The 23,799-nt window shown below is 43.0% G+C and overlaps 1 protein-coding gene across 2 annotated transcripts in view; it reads left to right on the forward strand.

Moving 5' to 3' along the window:
• pik3r6 (phosphoinositide-3-kinase regulatory subunit 6) overlaps positions 1 to 23,799 on the forward strand; it is a 131,016-nt gene that overhangs the window by 25,092 nt on the left and 82,125 nt on the right. Inside the window, exon 1 of one of the 2 annotated variants that reach the window (XM_084319387.1) lies at positions 15,424 to 15,450. The exons of the other annotated variant lie outside the window; for it this stretch is intronic. The gene's annotated coding sequence lies outside the window, so the exon portion shown is untranslated. Of the gene's footprint in view, positions 1 to 15,423; positions 15,451 to 23,799 lie in introns of those variants that run through there. 2 annotated transcript variants of the gene reach the window in all.

Raw genomic sequence — 23,799 nt, forward strand, 5'->3', positions numbered from 1 at the left:
GTTTCCGTGACTGTGGACATACCCACAGGCTTCCCCGTTACACTAGTACATGAGACCTTCTCTCTGTGAGAGGTAGATGGGAAGAGACAGAGGGGGAGTTAACATCTCCTTTTATACCTCTTACCTGGCGCCAGCATTAATAGCTCCACCTATAGTGCCCTCTTGTGGAAGCAGTTATACAGTTACATGCAATCGTATACATCACATAACTTTAACAACCCCTATGTGACTGCGTTGTATCTTAATGCCCACAGCAGCTAAATAATCGTCTGGAGAGTGTGGTCTGACTGACTGAAAAGAAACCTCACGTTTGGCTCTGCATACTGCGTGGCTATTTTCTTCTGTCTGGAAACAGCGTTTGTTTTTCCACACACGTCAGTTATAAAGTATTCCTTGTGCAGTTTGCTGGGAGAAAGTCTTAACCCGTTCACTGCCGCACTACCAAAAAACGGTTAACCCTTTCACTGCGACAATACACAGAAGGTTTACCCTTTCACTGCCACACAACAGAAGGTTAACCCTGGTGACCGTCGGTTGTGTGATAGTAAAGGGTTAACCTTCTGTCGTGTGGCAGTGAAAGGGTTAAGGAAGCAGTGTCCTTTGCTGGACCGCTAGAGGGGTAGAGAGATAATGATTCTCGTCAGTGCTTAGATAGAGGGAAACTTTATTTGTCCCCATCGGGGAATTGGTTTGCAGCACAATCACAAGGCTTTTCATCACAATGTCACAAACATGACCAGCAGACAAACTCATACACATACAGTACCTCACAATGTCACAAACATGGCCAGCAGACAAACTCATACACATACTGTACCTCACAATACCGTTATGAGTATTAATGAGTAAATAATGAGTATTTATTTTATTTAACCTTTATTTCACCAGGTAAGAAGCTTGAGCTCAAAGAGCTCTTTTACGAGCAACACCTGACAAAAAACAACAACAAAAAACCATACAGGACAGTAAATTAACATAGACAAAGGACAAAAAGATAAAGATAAAAAGAGCAAGCAGCAGTCCGGGAGAGCAAGTTCAGGGAATGGGGTCAGGAGTAACAGGATGGGCGATGTATGTTACTTTCATTCAAATATTATCTGAATAATTGGAAGATGTCTTTAATTCCTTGAATGGCATGACAAGAAACAAAATCTGTCTATTAAATCAATGCAAAACACATCAAGCACAACTTCAGTTCTTTTCGCATATGAAACCATTTGAAGTACAGTATACTGAGGGAAGCAACAGTTGTGATTGGACGATCAAGAAGAGAGAGGTTTTAACTTAAGATACGTTTGACATAAGTCAATTAACATCTACTGTTCTCCAGATCAACTACTGTACTACAGAAGAAGAACTGAGTGGCTAATGTTTGTCTAATGAAACTGGCATGTTATTCATTACTGCTAAAGTGGACTTCCTAGAGTTTCCAATGAAGAAGAAATAATTTCATATCTATGGTAACAGCTCTTTCTTTCTGCAGTAGCACTGGATTTCTGTCTAGATGAGAATGGATTAGAAAGCATAAAAGATTTTATCTAATCACTTTTTTTAATGGAGTTGATGTTTGATGTTGATGTTGATTTTTTTAATGGGCTAATCTCTGCAATACGGAGTTGATAGTTGATGTTGAATGATTATAATTATAGGCTATTAGGCTATAATAATCTCTGTGACGAGGGTCCATAAACCCAGGATATCACTGAACAAGAGCTTTAGCTATCTACACAAACAGCAGTGAAGGTCCTATGATCACTGTTATACCGTAAATCAAAGGTCCATGTGAGAAAGTGGTTTATTATGACATGATGGTTATGAAATAAAGCAGCATGTTACTTTCACAGTATAGCGGTTTATTGTATAGGGCAGAATACGTGTCTCCAAGTACAATGCATTACATTTACATTTAGTCATTTAGCTGACGCTTTTATCCAAAGTGACTTACAAGTTTTGTACAACAAGACAGCAGGAAGGGTACAACTCTTATCAGCTGAGTAACAATGTTCATCAAAGTGTTGAGTGCTACAGTAACATGTGCATGACAGTAAGGTTAGTTAGGGTTAGATAAAAAAAAAAATCTTTTAGCATATTTATGTGTGCAGGTATTGGTAGTACCTATTTACTTTGGAGCGTCGTGTGTGTGTGTGTCTGTGTGTGTGTGTGTGTGTGTGTGTGTGTGTCTGTGTGTGTGTCTGTGTGTGTGTGTGCACACATGAATACACATACATCATGCATGCCACACACACACACACACACACAGACACACACGCACACACACACACACAGGCTGCTGTCTTCCTGCCTCTTCTTGTGCCTCGACCGACGTCTCTTCCTCCTGCCTGATGGATTCAGCACACTGGGCCCGCGGCTGTACATCTTCACCTCCTCTTTCATTGTTTTATTGCAACACTACTATCACCGACATCTAAGAAGGGAGATCCCCCACCTTGAACGGCCCTTCTAAGGTTTCTCCCCTTCACATTGCCTGTGGTGCTTTTTTTCCTATTGCTAAGTTTTTAGTGAGGTTTTCCTTACAGTACCTTTGCGTGGGGTATGTCTGGGAGTGTTGCATTTATTTATTTATTTAACATTTTATTTTGGATTTCATGGTGTTTTTTTGTTTTGTTCTTGATTTATTGTGATGTTTCTTCTTGACCTGTTTAGAGAAGACGTGTCCGGCCCATGGGGACATTAACGTGTGTTGTCGGGCCTTACAAATACATTTGATTTGATTTAATTTGATTTGATTTCATTGTGTCCAGTCAACCAGGAGCAGCAGCCTGGTTCAGCTTTAATTTACGCTGCCAGTCTGTCAGCTCAAATCACCATCCTCAAAACACCACATCCACCTGTCTTAAAGAACCACATTTGATCATTTATAATAAGTCGTATTCTGTGAGAGAATGAGATCTGAGCCATCAGTGTGAACAGAGCTGGAAAGAGTGGAGGAGGAAGTAATCCCCTTCCATTCAGTTCCCCTTCCATTAAACTCCTGGCAGGTCCAACTGGCACACCGTTCACATACAGTATGCACACGTGTGCGCACACACACACACACGCACCACGCACGCACGCACACACACACACACACACACGCACACACATGCACACGCACACGCACACACGTCCACCGGCACTAGAATGCTTCCTCATATTGTTTACACTGTAGATGCAGGAAATTACTTTGATTGATATCCCCCCTCACAAATACTTTTGGGAGACTGTGTGTGTGTGTGTGTGTGTGTGTGTGTGTGTGTGTGTGTGTGTGTGTGTGTGTGTGTGTGTGTGTGTGTGTGTGTGTGTGTGTGTGTGTGTGTGTGTGTGTGTGTGTGTGTGTGTGTGTGTGTGTGTGTGTGTGTGTGTGTGTGTGTGTGTGTGTGTGTGTGTGTGTGTGTGTGTGTGTGTGTGTGTGTGTGTGTGTGTGTGTGTGTGTGTGTGTGTGTGTGTGTGTGTGTGTGTGCGTACTGTATGTGGACTGTGTGCCAGTTGGACCATCTAACCTGCCGGGAACTGTGAGTGTGCAGTGTGCATGAGCGCAATGCGTACGTGTGTTGGTCACTGAGCTGTTGATTAAAATGTTTCTTGTTTTAAATCCTTTCGGGGGATAAAACCCCAATCAAAGAAGATAATGTGACTGTGATGGTCAGACGCTGCAACCTTGCACTGTATTACGTGTCATCATTCTAACACAACGCCTCCAGGAATGGTCCCAAGATGAAAGAGACGTGGAAATCACTCCACTCTTTCTTTCTCTCTGCGCGACAGTGGCTCGGGAGGTAGAGCAGTCATCTGGCAATCCGGAGGTTCCCGGTTCGATTCCCGTTCCTCCCGGGCAGTGTGTCGATGTGTCCTTGAGCAAGACACTTAACCCCTAATTGCTCCCGATGAGCAGGTTGGCACCTTGCACGGTTGCCTCTGCTGTCGGTGTGTGAATGTGTGAGTGAATGTGTGAGTGAATGGGTAAAATCATGTGAGTAACAAATTGTAAAGCACTTTGGATAAAAGCGCTATATAAAAAAGCAGCCATTTACAATGGGCTAGATCTACAAAGAATGGATTGCACGGTGCTAATTGCACCCTTACTTACAATTCATTATGAATTGAAAATGGGGGACCTTGATGTAAACAAGACGAAAGTCTTTCTCTGGTCTGCATCCCCTTAACAACTGTGTGTATTGAGCCGTACTGTATTGTACCCATTCTGCAATCTGTTAATAACATTTTCATTCAATCAATCAACCTTTTATGACCTGACATCCATCCATCATCCATTTTATCACGTGACATCCACCCATTATCCATTTTATGATGTGACATCCATCCATCATCCATTTTATGACATGACATCCACCCATCATCCATTTTAATGACATGACATCCATCCATCATCCATTTTAATGACGTGACATCCATCCATCATCCATTTTATGACGTGACATCCACCCATCATCCATTTTAATGACGTGACATCCATCACCACCAGAAACCAGTAAAGTTGATGAAGTATCATTGATGAGGGTAGGCGCTGGTTTCAAGAGGAATTCAGACTGGAGATGGTTTTCAGAGACAATGGCTCAGTTGGTGAAGAAAGTGATTTAATGCAGCATACAAGCATGGTTTCCACAGCACAGTAACAAGACGTCCATCCATGACCCAGCCTCGGCTAGACTGAGTTCCTTACTGTTCTCAACAAGTTGTTTAAATCCTATCTCCAATACACAAGTGGGTCTGGTCCTCCCCTGCCAATAGTTTGTAAACTGGTTTGGTCTGTCTGCGTGTGGGTACTGGGTAGGGCTGGGCGATATGACGATATTATATAAATATCGGGTACAGTTCATTAACGATACACTTTTTTAACGTATCGTGGATATCGTGATGTTTTGCCCAAGAGGATTGTGTTGCGTCAATCTGGTCCACCCCGTTCAAACTTTTGAACAACGCCGCTCCCACACACACACTACTGCATCAAAGTTAGTACTTATGATTAACAAAGGCATTCGTTTTGTGGCATTAACGTTATATAGTTACACGTTATATAGTTACACATCAGCGTTTTTACCCAAACATAGCAACGTCCGATGACGACATAGATAGCAAGCGTTACTGTTCATATCTCAGCCCGTGCCGAGTTGTGCGTGCCCATTCTGCGGTCTGTTAATAAAGTTTTCAATCAGACAGATGTATGGAAAGGCTTTTATTATAACATTTGTTGCAGTAAAATCATTATGCCTCGTTGTCATGCTGCGGTGCGCTGGTAATCACTCGTCGGCCGCGGTGAGCTGTTGTTGTTGTCGTTGAGCTGAGCTCTCGTTAAAATCAATGGAGGGCATTCAGGAATGTAAAAAAAGAATAGCGCTTGCCGATTGGTGCTAAGAACAGCAGGGCGGGTACAAGTGGTGTGACGTAATTGGCAGACTCGACTGTCAATCAAAATTATTCTGTTCCCGGCTGAATGATTGAATGAATGAAAAAAAATGTTATTAACGATTGCAGAATGGGTACAATACAGTACAGCTCAATACAACAACAGTGGACTGGAGGATGAAGACCAGAAAAAGACTTTAGGCTTTTTTACATAAGGGTCCTCCATTTTCAATTCATCAAAACATTTAGAGACATACAAATATACAGTAGTTTCATAAAAATGCTAAAATCCTATTGATTGATTGATTTAAAAGTTTATTAACATATTGCAGAATGGGTACAGTACAGCTCAATACATACAATTGTTAAGGGGATGCAGACCAGAGAAAGACTTTCGTCTTGTTTACATCAGGGTCCCCCATTTTCAATTAATCATATTTCATATCTAAATCATATAATATCTCATTGCTAAATATATGCAATATATAATCTACTAATCTAAATCTAATATATAATATAAAAATGCTAAATGCATGGGTATTTTATTTTGTCTTTAATGTTAGCTTGCAAACTCAAATACTGTCTTGGTAAGCCTCATAATGAATTGTTTGGGGAAAAAAAGAAAAACATTGTGATGTGTATCGTGTATCGCCGAAAGGTCAGAAAATATCGTGGTATCATATTTAGGCCATATCGCCCAGCCCTAGTACTGGGTGTGTGTGAGTGTCTGGGATGGGGGTTTCTGTGTGTGTGTCATTCATCAAGCGGTCATGGGGTGTGTTTGATCAGATTGCTAGTGTGTGTGTGTGTGTGTGTGTGTCTGTGTGTGTGTGTGTGTGTGTGTGTGTGTGTGTGTGTGTGTGTGTGTAGTAACAAAAGGTCATTCAGTCACATCCTAATCAACTGGTTTTCGCCTTCAGGTGGGGGCTCTCTCTCTCTCTGGGGAACCTGTTTTGATGAGTAAGCGTTTTGGTTCCAGCCGTTTGGGGCTAAATCCACATTATTGTCTGGGTTCAGACTTACCAGTATGATTATGCTATAATGTCTAATAACCAATAAAAAATATACTACATTGACTTCTAGGGACACATTTGAGTTACTGGAATGGCCTATCAAGCTGACGTTATGGGTAGGCTTTGCCCGCTCGCCTGGGTGTAGCCATCTCTCTGAATGCCCTTCCAGTTGGTGTGTCTACTCTAGTCACTTTGTACATGGCAGTGTTTCCATGTCATACTATAGCTGGGTGTACATGAGACAGGCTGGGTGCTTCCTCTTCTGTTCTCTGTCTAGAAGGACGGGTGCTGTGCATGATGACAGACTGGTGTTTCTGCACACTGCATGCCGTCCCATGGTGGGGATTTCCAGTCCAACACACACACACACACACACACACACACACACACACACACACACACACACACACACACACACACACACACACACACACACACACACACACAGACTCTCTCTTTCTCTGTGAGTCCACTTCCACTCATCACTGCAGGGTCTTTCCTGTTTCCAGTGGCGTCTGTGGCGTGCCTGAACGGAAGTGAGTCCACTTGTTTTCGCTCCCCCAGCATTGTTTGAGCTTTCGGCTGGTCATAGACACTGTACACGGCACCATGGCCACCATGAGGAAGGTGTGGATAGATGTCCATGATGGCTGAAACTCGGAGCAGGAACTGATTCAGTTCCGACTAGTCTGACTAGTAATTGGCCATTGAGGAAGTGTTTCTGGTGTCCTGCCTTGGCAGCAGGTGATTTCGTTCTTACTTCTCTCCCTGTTTCTTTACTATTTTGTATTTGCCACCGGTATTAACTTGACCAGTTTGTCTGCCTATAGGGAGGTGTAGTCTGACGTCACTTTAGTTTAGTTTAGTTCCACCCGTATAGGGATTTATCATTGGGAAAATGTATTATCGGCTATTGTAGTAATTCTGCCTCAAGTCATGAACATTGGCAAGCTTTCCATTTTTGCACAAAATGTGTTCCATTCTATCACTAACATTATTGTTTAAGCATTTTTGGTTGAAAAAAAATTATACGTAATTATTTTATGATTAATTGCTAATTGTTTCATTTTGAGCTATAGATTGTGGATGAATGCACACAGAAAGGTACACCATGCCAATGTTCATGCTTTATTTGTTTTAAACGAGACGATTAAAGAAATGTGTCCATTGGAAATACAATACATGCAATTTCAAGCGAGGTGGACCGGCCGGAAACAACAATGACGTAACCACTACACCTCCCTATTGCTGTTAACTCTTTCAGTGCCACTCACGAGATTTCTCGTGTTTTTTTATAGGTGGTTGCTAGCCACTCACGAGATTTCTCTGATTTTTTTTTTTTTTTTTTTTTGCGATCTGAAAAATTATTGCATCACCCGAGCCTACCCGAGTATAGCCGAGGGGCGCCGACGATCACTGTGGAAAAAAGCGCCCCCTGTCGTCTCCCAGATGACATAAGTGATTTTGGAATGGACTCAATGAAAATGAATGGGGAAAAAAATCCGGTACTCCACATTTTCCAGTTCACTGATCCAGCCGGAGTAAGTTTGATGAAGTTATAAGCTGTTTTGTGAAATGTCCTCTTTCGGTTTCACTGTAAAAGTCCGAGAGGAAATCAACGGGGCGATTATCAGTGCGCGGCCGTAATGTGCGTGCGTGCACGTATAATATTGATCATCTAGCGTTTATTTGAAAACGATTCATAAAAAGGCCGACGAATATCAACGTTGTGGAATATTCCACTAAAAGACGATTTTCATAGAATGCTCCAGAATGAGCTGTTTTTTATATCAAAACGGGGGCTTTTCTAACTGCTCTGAAACGGAAACGACGCGATAAAAAAAGAATCTGCCTTCACAGCACTGACTGGAAAATAGTATTTGATAATGCGATGGGCAGATTAGACACATAGCCATAATTTAAAACATAGATTAGGCGATATTAACGTTAACATTGGCGCGGATGGTGGCATTCAAGCGGTAAAACGGAAAACCAGGCATGGCATTGAAAGAGTTAAGAGAAACACTTTTTTTAAAGGGGAATGCCACCTTTTTCTTTGGATAGGAGCACTTCCTGGACTCAAATGGAGTTTGTTTGAGGCGCTCTTTGGTTGGGATGCATATAAAAAACAAAGAAAACTCCAAGGCACTCTCTTTTGTTTTTATTATTATTATCGTGGCGTGGGTCATGTTAAACCTTTAACCCTTTCACTGCCACACGACAGCCGGTTAACCCTTTCACTGTGACAATACAGAAGGTTAGCCCTTTACTATCACACAACCGACGGTGATGCTCCATCATTAGCATCCGCGGAGCTAATGATGCTAATGATGGAGCATCGCCGTCGGTTGTGTGATAGTAAAGGGTTAACCTTCTGTCGTGTGGCAGTGAAAGGGTTAAAAACAAACTCTGATGCGGTTTTTCGGCATCAAGCCTTCATCAGGCAGTCAAACAGTTCTTGTGGAAAAGAATGGTCCTTTTCTAGTGGTATTCCACCAATAGGATTCTTCCACGTGGACATGGTGTCGTGGCCTAGAGAGGGTGCAGACATATAAACACTCTAGACATAGTAACTACAGTGGATGGCATCACTTTGGCCCACACTATTAATCAAAGCTGAATTAAAGAGCAACATAGTGAATACAAACAATGGCAATGGTTATGAAAACATAAAAAAGCTGTAAAACCAAGGTCCTCATTTAGACCTGTATGTTTAGTAGCCTGTAATCCGACGGCCCAAAAGGCTTGGTTAGTATGGAAGATGGGATGTGGTCAATCCCAAAGGCTTGTAAACATGGATAGGTGTTACTGTTATGGAAGTCCACAGAGTGTCCAGCCAGAGGGTGATTTACATTCCCTGTGAAAGCGGCACGTTTATTTTTCTGCAAGCCTGTCCTGCTAACATCCTTTTGTTCCTCCAATAAAAAAGAAATTTGCAACTGGGACATTTTGGCCTATAGATGACAAACAAGGTTTTACAGTTAACTTTGATCGCCATGGTTAAATTCATAATTTACCATCCCTAGCCAGCTCTATTTAACATGGAGAAGTTCCCCTTCTTTGCAGGGCTATAACTTTTTAAATTGTATTGCTAAATTGACATTATTATGGCCCATTCAATGTCCTATATCTATTGTTCAGGGTGTAGCAACGTTATACTTTTTCATTCACATATTCATACTAAAATACGGTCTAAAGTATAAGTATGTTTTTATCGTTTTCTGCAGCTTTCTCCAGAACTTGATTTATAGCCCCAAATGCATTATATTGATGATCAAATACAGTTTGGTAGCGATCGGTGCCAGATAAAAAATTTCAACTGGAGGTACTTCTAGAAGTTACTACGTATGATCTGATGTTGACCGGATGGGCGGGGGGTCGTTTATAATTCCGTGGGCAACGTTATATCATTCATCTAGTGTGGGTCATATGATCATCAGAGCAGTTAGTATAGCAGACATTAGAAAATAACGCTGAAACTCACCGTAGCTTCCTCTCGCCGTTGGGAGATGAGCGTGGAATAGATTTTTTTCTATTATGGGATGTCGAAATATCCGATCCATTTCCAGGTTGTATAATAGTATATACGTCCAAATCATGTTGTTTATCGAGTTATGTGCACCGATCGGTGTGCACTGTGTCAAGATGGAGTCCTGCTAATGATAGCGAGTGCCCGGACGAAATATGGGTGAGCACCACTTCATCCACATGACTTCCTGTTGGGCGATCTGCCGATCGGCCACCAGATGGCGCTCTTGAACCGTTAGAGAGTTGAGTGGAGCTCAGCAGTATATCTCAGGTCCCCGGGAGAGAAATATGATTTCGATCACAGATTTTTTAAATATTGATATCAAAGACGTGTTACGGCGTCTTCGGCAGAATGAGCATGGCGGGCAATGACGAGATTCGGCGTTTCCGGCGATTAAAGTGTTAATGAATGAAGTGATTAATGGTGAACTTCTTCTGAGATGTAAAACGCACTGGGGGTCGTCTGGTAATCCGGAGGTTTCCGGTTCAATTCCTGCTCCTCCCGGGCAGCGCGTCGAAGTGTCCTTGAGCAAGACACTTAACCCCTAACTGCTCCTGATGAGCAGGTAACTTGGCACCTTGCATGGTTGCCTCCGCCATCGGTGAGTGAATGTGCGAGTGAATGGGTAAAATGTGAGTAACAAATTGTAAAGCGCTTTGGATAAAAATGCTGTTTTGGTCTATCTCAGGGTTTCTGTTGGAAAACATTGGTGCTTGTCCACGTGTCCTGGACAGATGGGAGAAATTCCAGTCAAATATTATTTGTGTTTATTGAGCTTAAAAGTTGAGTCAAGTTAAATGGACCCTCCGAGCTCTGCGCACCATTGCTCTGTGAGCCATTCTATTATAGCAACACTGTCTCTCTTTAACTCTGTTAAAAACAGTCAGAGTCAAAAACACTAAGCTGGTCTGACACTCCGGGTTCAGGGATGAGTTAATGCACGAGTCTATTGATGGGAGTGAAGTTAAATAACTGGAGGGTTAAGTAGCCTGTCCAATTCAGCACCATGGACAGTGCCCACACACACACACACACACACACACACACACACACACACACACACACACACACACACACACACACACACACACACACCCTCTCTGCTGGCACACTGGAGACAGGGATCAAGCAGGCTACCTTGGCCCACTCTGGAATTAGTTTCACAGGACATTAACCCTTTCACTACCACACTACAGAAGGTTAACCCTTTCACTGCCACATGACAAAGGGTTAACCCTTTCACTACCACACTACAGAAGGTTAACCCTTTCACTACCACACTACAGAAGGTTAACCCTTTCACTACCACACTACAGAAGGTTAACCTTTCACTACCTTAACCGTCTATACAGTGTGGTAGTGAAGGGTTAACCTTCTGTAGTGTGGTTGTGAAAGGGTTAACCCTTTGTCGTGTGGCAGTGAAAGGGTTAACCTTTTGTCGTGTGGCAGTGGGTTATGACTGGAGCGATTGAAATATGTTGGACTTCAACAGATATTCTCGGTGAGAAAAACAGTAATTACCGGATAACGGAAACCCTGGTCTGTAATCCATTTGTGCCACCTATTTCAATAATTCACATTATGTTATTCTTATGCCCCAGGACAGTTCAGTCAATATGTGAGAACACACAGCACTCTTTCCTAAAACTTGAAATCGGAGATAACCTTGGAGCCGTAACATGTTTCTCACGACCAAATATGGTCAGTATTGCTAGTTTTAACCCTTTCACTACCACACTACAGAAGGTTAATCTTTCACTACCTTAACCTTCTGTAGTGTAGTAGTGAAAGGGTTAACATTCTGTAGTGTGGTTGTGAAAGGGTTAACCCTTTGTCGTGTGGCAGTGAAAGGGTTAACCTTCTGTATTGTCGCAGTGAAAGGGTTAACCCTTTGGTAGTGTGGTAGTGTGGTAGGGGCGACAGTGGCTCGGGAGGTAGAGCAGTCGTCTGGCAATCCGGAGGTTCCCGGTTCGATTCCCGCTTCTCCCGGGCAGCGTGTCGATGTGTCCTTGAGCAAGGCACTGCTCCCGATGAGCAGGTTGGCACCTTGCATGGTTGCCTCCGCCGTCAGTGTGTGAATGTATGAGTGAATGGGTAAAATGTGAGGAACAAATCGTAAAGCGCTTTGGATAAAAGCAATATATAAAAAAGCAGCCATTTAGTGTGGTAGTGAAAGGGTTAAACCTCATTCGGGTGTAAGACCTCAGACAAACGTGTTATGGGCCCATGAAGCCAGAGCCCCATTCATTATCTATGGAGCAGCCCCACGTTTTGCATCCAGGCAACATCATGAATCCAAGGGTCTGACTTCAAGCTTTAAGTAAAGAGTAATACACAACGAGGTGTGCGGTAACTAAGTGTGCATTAAACAGTTTCAAGAACACACCAGCTGGCCAATCAGAAAAGAGTATCGCCCCAGGCCATGTTATAAGAGAGAGTCGTACATGTTCACAAATATTGACGGATCTGTCCTGGGGCAACAGGCATAATAACATGTGCATTATTCAAATTGGTGGTCATCTGGTACAAGTGTACTATTAATTAAATTAGTTTACCATTAGACAAGGTCATCTGTGGAAATCTCTATACTTTGAAATCTCTATTGCTCAATCAGAGTAATCAGTTGGTCCTTTTTTGCAAGTCATCAAAATGGAAAATGTATGATCATCATCACGTCACCTGTGAAGCCAAGATCCCTCCTACACGTTTGACCAGTGTAACCGATATGGCCCACTCCCATGTAACTATTAGTATCACGCTGTTAACCCTTTCACTGCCACACGAAAGAAGGTTAACCTTCTGTCGTGTGGCAGTGAAAGGGTTAACCGGCTGTCGTGTGGCAGTGAAAAGGGTTAACCTTCTGTGTATTGTCGCAGTGAAAGGGTTAACCGTTTTGGTAGTGCAGCAGTAAAAGGGTGAAATGACTGGCAAAACCTACTTGACTTTGGTTGATCGATATCTTAACCCTTTCACTGCCACACTACCAAATGGTTAACCCGTTCACTGCGACAATACAGAATGTTAACCCTTTCACCACCACACTACAGAAGGTTAACCCTTTCACTACCACACTACAGACGGTTAACCTGTAGTGTGGAACCGGTTAACTCATGGTACATAACAGGGACAAAGAGAAAGACAAGCTCTTGAATTTGCATGAACCCTTTCACTACCACACTACAGAAGGTTAACCCTTTCACTACCACACTACAGACGGTTAACAAAGGGTTAACCTTCTGTAGTGTGTGTGGTAGTGAAAGGGTTCACGCAAATTCAAGAGCTTGTCTTTCTCTTTGTCCCTGTTATGTACCATGAGTCAAAAAAGAGATACAGTATTCATTATTGTTGCAGGGAGTATGCAAACAGTGACGTAGGACCGCTGATAAAACTGTTAAATGATAATGGCTGATGCAGGACCATTTTACTTTCAAATAGGAGTAATTCAAAAGAGCTCAGTCAGTTCATGCCTTAACTTTGACACCCATATTAAATCCAGACCATGACTATATCATCACCCTCACAAAATCAAACCTTTTTGTTTGTTGTGAACTTCAGTGCTGCTGAAAACATGGCGTGCATTTTCACAAGCTGCCCTTTTGGGAGACTGACCCGTGCCTAATTTTAGCCTTTGCAGATTGCATGAAGACATGAAAACTCTGCCGCTCTCTCTCTCTCTCTCTCTCTCTCTCTCTCTCTCTCTCTCTCTCTCACTCTCCCGTTTGGCTAAATATAACCTGAGACATGGTCTGCCCACTCATTCTGGCAGACAGGATGTGTGTGTGTCTGCCTTTGCCACACATTCTGTCAGATTGACAGGGCCTTGGAAAAAGGTCTTTTGTGTGTGTGTGTGTGTGTGTGTGTGTGTGTGTGTGTGTGTGTGTGTGTGTGTGTGTGTGTGTGTGTGTGTGTGTGTGTGTGTGTGTGTGTGTGTGTGTGTGTGTGTGTGTGTGTGTGTGTGTGTGTGTGTGTGTGTGTGTGTGTGTGTGTGTGTGTGAGTGAGAGAGAGACAGGGACAGATAGAAAGAAAGACAGAGATAGCGACAGACAGAGAGAGAGAGAGAGAGAGAGAGAGAGAGAGAGAGAGAGAGAGAGAGAGATGGAGACCGAGAGAGACCGAGAAAGAAAGAAAGAAAGAAAGAAAGAAAGAAAGAAAGAAAGAAAGAAAGAAAGAAAGAAAGAAAGAAAGAAAGAAAGAAAGAAAGAAAGAAAGAAAGAAAGAAAGAAAGAAAGAAAGAAAGAAAGACAGAGATAGAGCAGAGCTCGACATTAGGGTGCAACAGGAAACTTGTGGTCGACTTGTGATCTGCTGAGGCAGCGCTGGTTTGGGGCTGTGTTGCTTTTCTTAAAGGGATCAAGACTGACAGGTGGGTGAAAACTAGTGATTCAGAAGTTGAAAAAGAAACAAACAAGTTCTATTTAGCCCCGACCAACATAATGACCAACATAATGAGCAGCTAAAGTGTTAAGCTTCTACACACTCCTCTCTCTCTAACCACCCTCCCCTCTCCCACGCACCTCCCTTCCACCTCCCCTCCACCTCCCTCCCCCCCGCAGCACACTGTCACCTCCCCTCCACCTCCCTCAGCCCCGCAGCACACTGTCACCTCCCCTCCACCTCCCTCACCCCGCAGCACACTGTCACCTCCCCTCCACCTCCCTCACCCCCGCAGCACACTGTCACCTCCCCTACACCTCCCTCAGCCCCGCAGCACACGGTCACCTCCCCTCCACCTCCCTCCCCCCCGCAGCACACTGTCACCTCCCCTCCACCTCCCTCAGCCCCGCAGCACACTGCCACCTCCCCTCCACCTCCCTCAGCCCCGCAGCACACGGTCACCTCCCCTCCACCTCCCTCCCCCCCGCAGCACACTGTCACCTCCCCTCCACCTCCCTCCCCCCTGCAGCACACTGTCACCTCCCCTCCACCTCCCTCACCCCCGCAGCAGTCTGTCACCTCCCCTCCACCTCCCTCCCCCCCGCAGCACACTGTCACCTCCCCTCCACCTCCCTCCCCCCCGCAGCACACTGTCACCTCCCCTCCACCTCCCTCCCCCCCGCAGCACACTGTCACCTCCCCTCCACCTCCCTCAGCCCCGCAGCACACGGTCACCTCCCCTCCACCTCCCTCAGCCCCGCAGCACACTGTCACCTCCCCTCCACCTCCCTCCCCCCCGCAGCACACTGTCACCTCCCCTCCACCTCCCTCCCCCCCGCAGCACACTGTCACCTCCCCTCCACCTCCCTCAGCCCCGCAGCACACTGTCACCTCCCCTCCACCTCCCTCAGCCCCGCAGCACACTGTCACCTCCCCTCCACCTCCCTCAGCCCCGCAGCACACTGCAGCAGTCTGTCAACACACCTCCTCGTCACACAGTGTGAGAGGAAGCACACGCTCACCAGTGACTTGCTCTCCGCGCCCGTGCGCTGCTCTCTCTCTCTCTCTCTCTCTCTCTCTCTCTCTCTCTCTCTCTCTCTGTGTTGAGTGTGGATGTACCGTAACCAACTAGCAGCACTATTGGGAAGCTGCCTGAACAGGAGAGGAGGGTAAGAGACTTTATGGGTTTAAACAACCGCTACTGTTTGCCTGCTGAGCTTACTTTAGGGAGCAGTTGATGTGCTTTTACTGGGATTGGTTTGACTGAGTGCTAATGTTTTGTTTGTTTGCTTGTTACACTGACTGTAGACACCCAGGCTTGTATTGCAGCACATTTGTCCAAAATAATTATAACTATTGCATTGAGCTGCATGGTAATGTTAAGTGTGATATCAAACCAAAATTCCTTCAAATATTCTTCAGATCTCATTTTGTTAGCGATTTTAGTTGCTGTTATTAATTTCAAATGTCTTAATAGATCAAAGAATTGTTTACAACTAGGCTATATCACATTATTATAATTTCATTATGATCTTATTGAAAGTTGATACATGGTAATATTTTATTATTGCTCTGGCCCTTCACTGGGCATGTTCCATGTGGTTTGCGACCACCACTGTAGTATCTAAATACTGTTATACTGTACTATTTCATTGTAATGCAAGGGGTGCGTGAGACGATTTATCAAACATTTTCAAAATAAAATACAATAATACATTACAATGAATTACAATGCACCAATACGATGATTTCTATTAAACAAAAACCATGCCCTGATTTGCCTAAATAGTCTGTTGACATGATAAATTCGTCTGCTAATGTAGCTGTAAACAATTTAAATTTGATGGGAAGCAAAGATAAGGTTCAAGGTTACTTGAGTGCACAAGCCAAAACAGTGTGAGAACCACAGATTTACAGGGTATTTTCAATCTATCACCCTACTTTTCTGTTTGATTCTGAGTAAAATGGCACAAACAAGTAAGTGTCTTGTGGCAACTTTAAAGAATTGGCCGTATCGTTGTTTAGAGGAACTCAGCTGGGTATGAATGTGTCTTTGTGAGGAACCTGAAACTAACAGGTGGTCATTGTGTGTCACATAGGGATACTTTCATTTTGAACAGTTTGTGTCAAGCCCCCTCCAGTCTCAAGTTCTCATTTTATTCAGGTATGGGGGTTAGGGTTAGATTCTGTTATGGGGTGGACAGATGTTCTGTTATGGGGTGGACAGATGTTCTGTTATGGGGTGGACAGATGTTCTGTTATGGGGCGGACAGATATTTTGTTATGGGGTGGACCGATGTTCTGTTATGGGGTGGACAGATGTTCTGTTATGGGGTGGACAGATGTTGTGTTATGGGTAGGGGTGGGAATCACCAGTTTCATCATGATACGATACGATATCGATTCTTTGGACAACGATACGATATTTGCCGATATCACAAAGTCTCTCACAATACAATACGATTAGATTAGATTCAGGTGCCTGCAATCGATATGAGATGATATCATATGCCCATTTAACACAATCGGTAACATTTAGATCAACTAAAAAAAGGTAACGAAAATATCATTTGACATTTGTATTTTTGAGCTCTTCCAGACATTTAAAGGAAAATCAATCTATTGTTTTTAATACAAATAGACCTCCTGTTCACTGTAAAGTGCCACGTTTTGATATATTGAGCTTTAACCTTTAAGCTCCATTTTTTGGAACTCAAAACTCACAACCTAAAACCCCTCCCTACCTCCCTCTCCCAAATCGTTCCTACAACAATTTGTTGATGTTGCATGATCATGTATAGGCCTACATTTATTATGTATTATATTGTTTATGTTTAAATAACATTTAAACATCAAACTCCTCTGACCTCATCTGGTCTTTCCAAAGACGCGCGCACACACACACACACACAGAAAGGGAGAATGCTAGCCTATGCTGTAACGTCTACACACACGGAGCTACTGCTGTTGTTCTTGGGCGGATATGAGACTCGCCACAGGATTTTCAATATAAGAGTATCGATATGAATCGATCTTATTACATTGCATCGATCCGATTCGATCGTTGATAATTACATCGATGTATCGATCTGGATCGATGTATCGTCCCACCCCTAGTTATGGGGTGGAGAGATGTTCTGTTATGGGGTGGACAGATGTTCTGTTATGGGGTGGACAGATGTTCTGTTATGGGGTGGACAGATGTTCTGTTATGGGGGTGGACAGATGTTCTGTTATTATCCATCTATTTATTTGGGGCATTGTGTGTGTGTGTGTGTGTGTGTGTGTGTGTGTGTGTGTGTGTGTGTGTGTGTGTGTGTGTGTGTGTGTGTGTGTGTGTGTGTGTGTGTGTGTGTGTGTGTGTGTGTGTGTGTGTGTGTGTGTGTGTGTGTGTGTGTGTGTGTGTGTGTGTGTGTGTGTGTGTGTGTGTGTGTGTGTGTGGTTATGTTTATAGTCAAAGGTGTGTGAAATGTGAATATGCAACCTGTACAAATGAAAGTTTTGATTGACATTGTTGGACAAGAAATAACACTGCCCAGACTGAGGCACCTATCTTCTAGGGATTTGCACAAGGTGAATATTCAGTGTGTGTCTAATGGCTAGAATAGATGGCAGGTCAAAAGGAAAATCATTTCTGCCATGAAACCCATCATGTTAGGCTCATTTGACTTAGCTGCGTCCGTCATTCTCAACCTTTATTTGTCCTTCTTGGGGACATGGTGCTATGGCAGGACGATTCCGGTCCACATATCACTCCAGCAAGCATTTTGATGTTGAAATAAACATTGATTCAAGATTGAAGATTGAAGATTGTTTATTGTCATGTGCACAGTTAAACAGACAGTTTGCCATACAATGAAAATCGTACTACTTTGCTAGTCCGCCCTTCACACAAAATCACACAATACTTAACTGAATCATATTTAAATACAAGAGTGCTAAAAAATAAGGTAAAAATAGATAAATATAATACAAGGCACAGTGAGTTACATTGCACGTTCCGATTCAGTGTTTACAATATAAATGGCGGTGACAGTGGGTCACAATGGGTCACAGCAGCAGTTAAAAAGTGTCTTTAGTGATTCGGGGGAAGGGTGACAGTTTCAAGAAGGTGTGTGTGTGTGTGTGTGGGGGGGGGGGAGCTAGATGGGGGAGCTGGCATTCACAAGCCTGATGGCCTTTGATTGATTGAATTGATTGATTGAAAACTTTATTAACAGATTGCAGAATGGGTACAATACAGTACAGCTCAATACACACAATTGTTAAGGGGATGCAGACCAGAGAAAGACTTTCGTCTTGTTTACATCAGGGTCCCCCATTTTCAATTCATCAGGACATATATGACATACAGATAGTCAGTACTGCTACATCTATACATTTATGACATACCAGATTTGCAAATACAGTACTGTTTGTGATACAGAAGGAGTCAAGAAAAGGGAGTATATACATTTGACGTAGAAACTGTACATTGGAGGAGGTTGGGTGGGGGGGGGGGTTGGGTACATTGGGATATTGACAACCATACTGGGTAATTTACATTGGAGGTGGTTGGGGGGGGGGGCACACTGTATAAACAAGCAAAACTGTACATTGAGGGGGGGGGGAGGAGACACTGTACAAACAAACAAAATTGTACATTGGACTATTGACAAAACCATACTATGTAAATTACTGTACATTGGAGGGGGTTGGGTTAGGATATTTACAGGGGCCAGTGTTGAATTGCAGTCTCCCGTAGGTGTCCCTTGAGAGAGGTTTTGAAAGTGGGTAGTGATCCACATTCCTTTACAGCTTTGGGTAGGGCGTTCCACATTGATGTGGCATAATTGCGAAACGTGTTTAGTCCCTTATTTGAGCCGAATCTGGGTTTAACATGATTTGTGGAGCTCCCTCTGGTGTTGTGATCGTGGTATTCACTGACCTTTGGGAAGTATTTTGACATGTACATGGGTACCTTGGTCGTGTAGTGTATCTTGTAGACCAGGCCCATTGCAAGTTGCTGTACTCTGTCGTCTACTCTAAGCCATCCTAGGTTGTCAAAGTGGGCAGGGGTGAGGTGGGTTCTAGGAGTAAGGTCAAGCAGTAGTCTGACCAGTTTGTTTTGACTGTGACGTAGAAACTGTTTGTCAGTCTCGTAGTCCTGGCTTTCAGGCCCTTGTTACACTCAGTGTTTTTGTGCTAGTTTTTATACGTTTTTGAATACGTTTGCTGTCCCTTTTACACAGAAAGGCGTTTTTTGGCGGATACGTTGTGGCCCTACTGAAAACGCTAAATTGTGTTTTCCGTTTTGGAGTAGCGCCAAAACTCGCCGACAACAGTCGTGTAATCTGCATGGAGCCGTTGTTGCGAAAACGCCCATGCGCAGTAGATACCATCTGCGTGCCCTTCCGGTGACAACAGAGTGTGTGTGTGTGTGTGTGGGTGTGTGTGTGTGTTTGGGACAGAGCTGTCCCAAATAGCTGCAGCTACCATGTGTTGTCAAGTTATTGTTATAAGGACCCCAGTCCAAGCTACAACAGTCTGCATTCCCTTAACAATTGTTTGTATTGAGCCATATTGTATTGTACCCATTATGCAATATGTTAAATAAAGTTTACATCCATTCATTCTGCTAGCATTACCGATTGCATGAGCACTGCCACTGGCTAACATGAGCTAGCGTTAGCTATCAGACCCTGTTAGCTCAAAGCTCCTCTTTCAATCTTAACAAGCATTAAACAAATGGCCCAGTCATCTATTCACCTTTGTTTAATACACACGGCGTTGTCTCTAATGTTATCTAGCTACTGATAGCTCCCAATATCATCAGTTTGGTGCTGGCTAACTAGCGTGAGCTAACGTTAGCTTCTAGCCACAATGCTATACTGTTATAATGGCATATTCCATTCACGTTAGCATGCAGCTAACAATGTAGCTAACAACGTCACCGATCTTTTTTGAGACTAAACTATCCGCTCTTGGTGGTCACTTGTGTTGATGTTAGTTTTGTTTCATCAACAAATGAGAGGCAGAACACACAGTGAATGTATCCGTTTTGTTTATTGCACTTTTATTACACTTTGCTGAAAAAGAAGTGCTGCATTGGGTAAATAGGCAAAGATGGCGGCGCCCGCCTTGTTGACATTTTCTTTGCAGGAAGTGTATTGGCACATTCAAGTTCTGATTGGTTGAAAATTGCCTTCATGTTCGCCACCTACTGCCACCTACTGCTTTGGCAGTGTACTACATCACTGTGCTCAGGTGACAAAACTAAAGTGTGACTCGCCTCCCGCTATGTTGCGGCGAAACTCATCTGAAAATGAAACGAAAATGAAACGAAAGTCTAACCGCAGCCTCAGACTCCTGTATCACCTGCCTGATGGCAGGAGGTTGAAGAGTCTGTGCTGGGGGTGTGTACTGTCCTTAATTATGTGCTCTCCATTGAAACGTTGGTTCAAATATTGTGCCAAAATGAAAGCTGAACTTTGAACACGTGGATGCTGTCTCCACAACATCAGGAGGACAAATTATATTTGGATATTTTATAAATATATTTATATTCCCTAAAATTATTGGAGGTAGACATTAGTCCTCACATACTATAAATTCTGTGAAAACTGTAAAAACATGGTCAAGTGGGATTTTGTGTATTGTGTGCCAAGTTGGTTGTTGGGCGGACCTGCACGTCATTTCAATGCATTTCTTCAACCACAGAAAAATATGATTTTAAAGTTTAAAGTTTCTTTATTAGTTGTCATACAGAAGTACAGAATACTTTTATACAAAATGCTTCTTTCTGTTACGCTCCAGAGACTGTGCTAGGCAAAAAAGATAAGTATAAAATAAGTATAGCAAGTATAAAATAGAAGTCAAGTACGTAGACAATAATGTTCAGTATATACATATATACAATGCTCAATGTAGAGTAGAAGTAACTGAGTTACCATACAATATACTATACAGTGCAAAGGATGAGGTACAATTTAGGTCCAATTTACAGTAAGGTGTAATGAGGTATGGGTTGTAGTGCAAATTCTTTACCAATAAATATAAAGTGTGTTTAGGTGTTCTAAAGTGGTTAAAGTGGGTGCTGCAGTGAGTTGTATGTTTAAAGTGAGTGTGTGCGTGTGGATGTGTGTGCTGTGAGCTGTGAGTGCATTTGATGGTTGTTACATATTGTTATTGTTCGTTGAGCATCCTGGGCCCTGGGGATAGAAGCTTCTTCTGAGTCTCTCTGTGCTTGCCATGAGACTCCGGTATCGCTTGCCTGACAGCAGCAGTTCAAAGAGGCAGTTGTTTGGGTGGCTGGAGTCTTTGATAATTCTCTTAGCCTTGCCCATGCACCGCTTGTTGTAAATGTTCTGGAGAGTGGGAAGCCCCCCTCCAATTGTGCGTTCGGCTGAACGGGCCACTCTCTGTAGTCTGCTACGGTCTTGTGCGGTGCTATTCCCAAACCAGGAGGTGATATTGCCAGTCAGGATGCTCTCTATTGTGCATGAGTAGACACATTTCAATAAAAAAAAAGCAGCTAAACTATTTTCTTCAGAATACTGGCCCTCAAAGACTGTATTTTCACACAAATACAATTCATTTGTAGTATCACTTTCAGTCTTAATCAAATATTTATTTGACCATTGATTGACAATACAGAGCAAAGTCCTCCCTCCCTCTTCTCTCTCTCCCTCTAAACCTCTCACCTTCCCCTCTGCTTCATTCCTCCTTTCTCTATTAGTCAGATACACATCAGAAAAAAGTCACTTGTTTCCAGACTCATCTGGTCTGGTCTTAGCTCTTAATTAGTCATTTCTGTTAGTCTGTGTGCACACTGCACATAAGAAAAGAGTCACTTGTTTACTCCTCTGTTCCTCAAAAAATAAATAAAATAATAAATAAAATAATCCAAAGGCAGCTCTTCTCCTCTGGTCTGGTCTTAGGCTCTTAGCTCTTAGTCCTTTATGTTAGTCTGTGTGCACACTGCACATCAGAAAATAGTCACTTGTTTACTCTCTGCTCCTCAAAAAAATAAAAGAATAAATAAAGTTATCCAAAGTCAGCAGAAGCCACTTCTCCTCTGGTCTGGTCCGCTTCTTCTGGGAAACAGAGTAGAATAGAATAGAGTAATTAGTAGTGCTGTTAATAGATAAAAAAATATTTAACTAATTAATCTCACAATTGTCTGTAATTAATTAAATTAAAAATTAAATTAAAAATAGCATTTGTCTACTTAACACCGAAGCTTGTAACAGATATTTACTTGAGTAAAATCATGGAATTAATGTAAAATCAACACAAAGAAAGTATATTTAGATTCAAAGACTATTTTAATAGCTTTCTTTGAATACAGTTTCTCTCCTGTGAAATACAAATGTTCAACAAAAACATCAACATTGACTCAGCTAGACCTCTTTCTTATATCCGCGGCGCTAAGATTGAAGATTTTTCACTCCATAGATTAATCTAGATTAATTTATTTGAATGCTTTGAATGCACGTCTAATTCATGTTTGGAGTAAAACTGCGTGATGGCCTCAACAATAGCAGGAGCAGTGCATGACGTTAACTGAATGATGCCACCAAACTCAGTTTTGTAGTTGACATCATTTTCCTCCCTGTATTTTATATACAGAACTAGCATTTTGTGCACTGTGATGTCTGTGCTCTCATCTACTATCAAGGTATGAAACGGGGCATTTCGAATATTGCACATAGTCTCATTCTGTACAATTGCATTGAGTGACTTCACAAACTCAAGGGCATAGTTCTTGCTCCGCCAGTGTTGGGATACTCACATATTTTGCCACATGATCATGGATCTGTTGAACAGACAGCATCGATGCGTTCATTTGTATGCCGAGTAGTACATTGTCAATGAGCACTTTCACTTGCTGGCTGTTAGATCTGTTCTTTTGCAACTGCTCATTCCTGTCGCATCTTTCCTCTTCATTCTGCAGCAGCAACTCACCGATTCCAACCCTATTACGTCTCTGTAAAATTCCAGCAGCATTCTGGTGCATTTTGTCCCATTTTTTCCTTCAGAAAAGTCACCTGAAACTTTTGCCTCGCAACATGTTTTGCAGATAACTCCTTTCTCCTCAGAAAAAGAAAAAACATCTCCCAGTTGCACATGTTGTCCCTCTATTTTCTATTTGCACAGACTGCGCCAGCCATTCAGTCTTAAAAGAGAGCACTTTCCTCCTTACTTTGGCTGGGTTGGCGGCGGTGGTGTGAGTCGTGTCACTAACTTTTGTCTTTTTAGGAGGCTGACTTGTCGTCATTATTATTTTACCATCTCGCACTCGCCGTCCACTACGGCTGCTGCGGATTCAAGAAGCGCCAAACGTTTAGGCAAATCACAGACGCCGATACTAAAACGTCTCTCTGTGGTGCCACGCGATAGGTTGGATCGTATCGAGGAGCTAGCCAATTAGAGCGAGCGCTGTTTTGGGGGCCCCAGAACGTGTGAATTATCATGAGATAAACAAACGTCTTTTATTTTTTTACACAAACGTTTCTGTGCGCGACAGATTTCAGATG

The sequence above is a fragment of the Notolepis coatsorum genome, assembly GCF_963971535.1.
Source record: "Notolepis coatsorum genome assembly, chromosome: 7".
Lineage (NCBI taxonomy): Eukaryota > Metazoa > Chordata > Actinopteri > Aulopiformes > Paralepididae > Notolepis > Notolepis coatsorum.